General features: G+C 39.2%; 1 pseudogene; it reads right to left on the bottom strand.

Moving 5' to 3' along the window:
* Positions 1 to 769: 769 nt before the first annotated feature.
* LOC116592074 lies at positions 770 to 901 on the bottom strand (annotated as a pseudogene).
* Between the last annotated feature and the right edge of the window lie 6045 nt (positions 902 to 6946).

Here is a 6946-nt window from a genome sequence, read left to right as displayed (position 1 = left end):
TTCCCACAAGGCAATTTTAGAAAATATCTGCTTGTCACATTTTATGTGGGTTGATTCAACATTTATCCATTAATCCTCCACTGTCCTCAAAAAAAGGGGTAAAAGAATAAAATAAACCTATTTGGTTGAGTTTTAAAATAATCATCCATGTGGGTGTCCTGATTAAATTTATGAGACTAATTTCAAATGTTAAAGTTTTAAAGTAAGGAGAATAAAGACCTAGTCTAGAGAATAAAAAAAGGAAAAAAAAAAAAAAAAAAAGCAAAGGAAAGGTGCACCCTAGAAGAATTTTTAAACTGCTAGTAATGACCGTGGGGATAAAAAGCATGTTTTCGAGAACTGATCTCTAAAGGGAGAGACTTCTAATGGCAGTAGAAGTGTGTTTTCCAGAGACCAGAAAGGTGGATTTATTTGTTAATTGTGTAATAAGCTATCATTTTCTATCAATATCAAACAGGAATGTGACAGCTGAACATTCATATTCTGTCATAGCAGGAAAGGTTTCAGCGTGTGGCTTTTAGAGGCAACAAGGTGTTACTCTGTAGAGAAGGAAATACACAAGGGGTCTGTTAATGCTGCCTAGGCAAGATGCAACATGGAGCAGTGTAAACAGCCCTGATTTAACAAAAAAACGGCATTTAAAAAACTCGATAAAGTGTACCTAGTACTTTGCATGCATTCTCAAAATTCTATAACATACGGTCATCCTCTTTACTAGATTTTTTTCCTACTAAGGATCAGTATCATGTTGGGATCGACTCCTACTAGCTCATACCCATGATCTTTAATTTTCAGGTAAGTTACAAGCCTGTTGTTAAATGCAGAGATTATTTTTTTCAATTAGCAATAATTGCGCCTCGGATAAACCTCATTGGCTACGATACTGCCACTGCGCAAAGCTTGCAGAGATTATTTTTTTAAAAGACAGACTATAAAAGGCATCTGTGTGGCTCAGTCCGTTAAGTGTCTGCCTTTGGCTCAGGTCATGATCCCAGGGTTCTGGGATAGAGCCCCGTATGGGGCTCCCTGCTCAGTGGGGATCCTGCCTCTCCCTCTCCCTCTGCCTGCTGTTCTGCCTGCTTGTATTCTCTTTTTGTCAAATAAATAAATAAAATCTTAAAAAAAATAAATTAAAAAAAAGAGAGACTATAAGATTACTATTAAATTATAATAAAAAGCAATGTTCAAAAGTTATAAGTTTTTATCTTACATTTTATTAGTATTTATTCTCTTCAGATTATTCATAGCTTTTGTAATTGTGTGCTATAAAGATTTTAAATTGGTGCATATAATGTGCATTTCTTACCACTTCTACATTCGATAGGGTTATTTCATTGCTTAAAATAGACCACCATGGAAATATTTGCACTTCAAAAGATCAGTAAATGCTCCTCCAAACATTGTAACTCACTGTTTTCTTACTTGTGCAGAACTGAGAAATTTATGGAGACAATATCAATGATTCCCAATAAATTTAAAAGAATATTGTATTCACAGCCGTCAGACTATAAACAGTATCCAAATTAAGAAACTATGATTTCAGTATTTGAAAAGCTATCACTATCTGATTCTGCAACAGTGGAAAGTCACTGAAGTTCTGGCAAATGTTTTTGTTGTTTTAGTTTCCTTGTTTCTTACTTGGAAATACAAACTTGATAGGGACCAACATTTGTTTTAGAGCTATGCTCCTTAGTCAGTTACAACCATAGGTTGGCTAGGGGTTTAAGAATTGGGCAGAAGTCAATGAAAGTACTCTGTAATAAATGATCAGCTATGGGAAATTTATAATGAGGAGTATTTTATGTTTACTATTTTTACAAATCAGTAAAATTTTTAGTGTACTTGTACATGTCTCTGCATGCATAGATTTTTCAACATTTACCAGCACACAGAGGAGAGACTAACTTAGAGAGACTAACTCACACAGTGAGCCAGTGTTATGAGACAAAGTGTGGGGGAAAGGACTAGCACCTGTTAGAGGAGCTTCTGATCTCATTCTCATTGGCATAATGTGTTTCTTTTGAGATCTCATCTTTATTTTCTACGCGGTTTCCTGACTTTTTTCCTGACAGTTATTGGGAAATGCTGGTCTCATAAAACATATCCGTACCTCAATACTGACTCTCCTTCTTTTTAGATTCTGTAATTAAATATGGGCAAAGCTAGACAAATCAAGTGTATATGGTCTTTCATCATTTCCCTAGGACCCATCACAAGCGATCCGCAGCTTCTTTCTCTTTCCTATAAAATTTAACAAAACATAGACCCAGATTTTAAATAAACCATCCTCTTGTTTTTTTAAAAGGAATGTCTCTTTCAGACTGAACATGTTCTTTCAGTAGTTACGTACTGTAGGAGTTAGCAATTAGAACAGGTGGTGATCATTTTTTTTTAGAGCTACTTTCTGGTCCTATAAGAGTCATAAAATGAAAAGAGCTTATATTTTTACAGAATTTTCAGCTTTATAATGTGCTTCACCACGACTGTGTTTTTTGGAGTCCTCATAATACTGGTAAGATATATAGGATCAATCTCATTTAATCTAAGAGGAAATTGAGGCTCAGAGAGATTGAAGGATGTCTCCATGGTTATGACCTGAATAACATTATGGCTCAGTTCTTACTTTCCATTGTCACAGCACCGTGCACCTTGTAGAGGAAATGTGAACAAAATCCCTCATGTTTATTGAGCAAAGCGAGGCAATAAAGAAAGATTATGGAGCCCAAATAAATCGAGCAGCAAAAAGCCCAACAGTACCTCACCATAGAAGCAGAAGCACTAGAAAAGGAGAGGAACTGGAGCTAAAATGTGAACCTTCCACGTGACTTTTCTTAAAGATTTCAGCTTACTATGGAAAAGTCTATCAGTTCTTGCCATAAAATCACATCACCAGTGAGCCAGCCGATCCTTTTCTGGTAAAATCATCAGGATGGAAAGTCATTGAACAGGCAACATCCAGGAAGCCGCTCATGTGTATGGACAGGTACCTCATGTGCCAAACATGTGCCCAGATGTTTTTAAATCCATCACTCACTAGCTCTCAAAACAATCCTTTGAGGTGGTCACTGTGATCATTCTAGTTTATATATAGGAAAAGCTGAGGCTTAGAGAGATTAAATAATTTACCCCAAGTCGCTTGGGGAGCAAATCTTGACATTTACCTCTAAACTCAGGCTCGTCTAGCTATGGACCCTGAACTCTTTTTTTTTTAAAATTTTTTTAAGATTTTATTTATTTATTTGACAGAGAGAGATATCACAAGTAGACAGAGAGGCAGGCAGGGTGGTGTGGGGGGAAGCAGGCTCCCCGCTGAGCAGAGAGCCCGATGCAGGGCTCAGTCCCAAGACTCTCAGATTATGACCTGAGCCGAAGGCAGTGGCTTAACCCACTGAGCCACCCGGCGCCCCTGGACCCTGAACTCTTGAGCCCCCTAGGCTAATCTCGGAAGAAGGTGACTTGCTCTTTGCTGATCCCCCTTGAGGTGTTTTACAGCTTCTTTTTGGGATGGGAAGGTCTGTTTACATGACAGGGAATGACAGAACCCTAGGGGCCATGTCAGCTTGGGTGGGAGCCCAGAGGCAGAACTATACATTTATCTTCTTTTTCCCTCCAAGACTTCCATGCAGCCTTCTATGACTGTGGTTTCAGAAGCTTACTAAAACTAAACATTTTTCATAGTCATTTCTTCTTTCCAGTAGTAAAGATTTTTGCCTACTTCATGGTTTCAAAAGTCAAATGAATCCTTTCTAGTGGGAAGGAGACCTCCATGTGAATGTGAATTAACGGGCAGAAATTTAGGTCACCCGGATGATTGCTTCATGTTCTGATCTGGTCTATCAACCTTCAGCCTCACCACCCCCACATTCATTCCCCAGGGTGATTTTTTGAAAACTCAAATATCATCTGCTGCACCCCTCCCCCAACAGCAAATATTCCTGCCCTGGCAATTGCTGCCTTCAAGGTAAAGTCCAAACCATGTTGTTCTTGGAGCTTTAGTACCTTATCAAATCTCCAGCCTTGCCTCCTGCCATTTAATTACACCTGTGATACACTCTCCTTGCAATGAATTATTTGCAGGTCTGAATTACTTGCACACGCTATTTCTACCTTGCCCACTTATTCATCAAGCTGGATTGAGTGTCGCCCCATCCTACACAAACTCAGGCTGAGCAGCTATCGTCTGTGATGGTTCTTCATCCAGAACATCACAGCTCTGACCAGACTTGTAGTTACTTATCTCCCTTTTCGAAGGTCAAGGAGTTACTGAACAGCAGGGACCGTGCCTTCATCTGTATTCTTAGCATCTCCCACAGCTTTCTATATAGAAAGGACTTTGTAAATGTTTATTAAATGAATGCATCCTAGGTATTGATGTATACTCATATTTGGAAATACATAGTCCTAACAGTGCCTCTACCAACCTCTGTAGTTTTAAAATAATGACCCAGAAGCAGCAACATGAAAAACAAACAACAAACAAACAAAGGTTTTAGTATCAGCTCTGCTACCTAGAGGCTCTGAGAATTTGGGAAAATCAATGGATTTTGCTCATTATAAAATGGGTTACTATTTTCTTTGTACTTATCCCATGGAGAGTGTGATGATTAGATGTGATTGGAAGATGAATCTGGCCATACCCCAGTCAAATCCCCCGTTGGGGTAAGTGAGTGATTTATCCAAGTGACAGAGGAAAGCCCTTACGCATCAGCCTCTAAAAAGAGTGCCTTCATCAAGACCACTCCCTCTATCCCGGAGGGCTCTAATCCAATGACTGATGAGTGTAAGGGCACAAAGGCCTAGGCCTGTGAACACACTTGAAACACTGTGAGGACCATACCGTCTCTAGAATTTCCCACTGGTCTGAGGTCTTTATTAAGATTATCTCCACTTCTCCCTCTCTGTAATTTTGCTGATTTTCATCCCCTCCTGCTGGTGGTAATCCCAGGTGAAGTCCTTGAATATACGTCCTACAAATTAATCTCCTATCTCTATCTCTGCTGCCCAAGGAGCTTGGTCAGAGATAAGTAGACTTATAAAAATACAGGGATGCAATAATGAATACTGTTATGCTGAAAAAATAAGATATTTTAAAAAAAATGTTGAAGTAAGGTAGCAAATTTAAGTTAAAATCTAATTACCATCTTATATCTGTCAGTATATCAGATAAGTACATAAAATATTTGATACATAAATAAAAATACAGGGATGCTCATATGTGGAATTTAAGAAACAAAACAGATGAATGTAGGGGAAGGGAAGGAAAAATAAAATCAGGTGAAAATAGAGAGAGAGGCAAACTGTAAGAGACACTTGAACTCCAGGAAACAAACAGTATTGGTTGCTAGAGGGGTGGGGGGAGTGAGGGGGATAGGGTAATCTGGTGATGGTCATTAAGGGGGGTACTTGAAGTAATGAGCACTGGGTGTTGTATGCAACTGATGAATCACTGAACTCTACCCTTAAAACTAATAATATACTATATGTTAACTATATTGAATTTAAATAAAGAATTTAAAAACAGGGGTGCCTGGGTGGCTCAGTGGGTTAAGCCTCTGCCTTCAGCTCAGGTCATGATCCCAGGGTCCTGGGATCGAGCCCCGCGTCGGGCTCTCTGCTCAGCAGGGATCCTGCATCCTCTTCTCTCTCTGCCTGCCTCTCTGCCTACTTGTGATCACCCTCTCTCTCTCTCTCTCTCTCTGTCAAATAAATAAATAAAATATTAAAAAAAAAAGAATTTAAAAACAAACACGTATTCCAAAGTGCTATTCATGTTTATGTTATCTAATAATTATATCACATTATTAATAACCAAACATTCTTTATCAAGTAATTACATTGATCCCCTAATAGTTTTACGGATGACACTATAACAAGAACCACACAACAAGATCCAGCATGACATGAGTACTAGAGGGAACACAGGTGAAGAAATAAGAATCTGAGGTTCAAGTTCTTGCTTTCCAGTCCTGGGCAGAGTAACCTTGTACAGGTCCCATCCTCACTCCATACCTTATGCATAAAAGAAGGGCTATTAGCTTCTCAATTTACTGTCAGCTCTGACATGTTGATGGATCTCCATGTTACTTATCTAGCTTTTTTTTTTTAAAGATTTTATTTATTTATTTGACAGACAAAGATCACAAGTGGGCAGAGAGGCAAGCAGAGGGGGTAGGGGGGAAGCAGGCTTCCTGCTGAGCAAAGAGCCCCATGTGGGGCTCGATCCCAAGACTCCAAGATCATGACCTGAGCTGAAGGCAGAGGCTTTAACCCACTGAGCCACCCAGGTGCCCCTCATCTAACTTTGAAGAAATGAATTTAGCTTCAAAGAAGGCCTCTTCTTTGATTTGAAAGTTATTCCTCGGTGAAGACGCCCAATCTGGAGGTAAATGGGTCCTAGCATACGGTGTGTCCGCGCAGAGGAAAGGGCTCCTTTGGTAATTAGGCTATCTAGAGGGGCATCTATCCCAGGTTCTGTTTCAACCATGACTTCAAATTCAGTAAAAAAGACAACACCTTAAAAGGTATTTCCAGTGATTACACCAAAAATTCCTTTGGTCAAAATAAAAACAAGTTGTTTTGAAAGGGGTCATGGACACACACCGTTAGTGCCATGGGATATAGATATAGACACAAGGTTTAACAGCAAAAAATTTAGAGGTACAGATTCAATAAAGCACATACAACCTCCAAGCCCCCCTGATTCCATTGAAAGCTACTCTTACGTGAGGCATAATTGGAATAAAATAGCATTTTGGCCAGTGTTCTAACAGAGAGGGTCACCCCCACACTTCAGTGCTCTGTATATTTATAGGGTCAGGTGTCGGGAAAATATTTATCTAGGTAACTATGTAACAATGAAGAAATAATCTGGGGTTCAGTAGCTAATAACAGCCTTTTTTTTTTTTTTCTTTTGGCTAACTCAGGCCTGCTGAGCTGGCTTTCTGTA

The sequence above is a fragment of the Mustela erminea genome, chromosome 5, assembly GCF_009829155.1.
Source record: "Mustela erminea isolate mMusErm1 chromosome 5, mMusErm1.Pri, whole genome shotgun sequence".
In the NCBI taxonomy this organism is placed as follows: Eukaryota; Metazoa; Chordata; class Mammalia; order Carnivora; family Mustelidae; genus Mustela; species Mustela erminea.
This window is presented reverse-complemented; position numbering and strand designations above follow the sequence as displayed.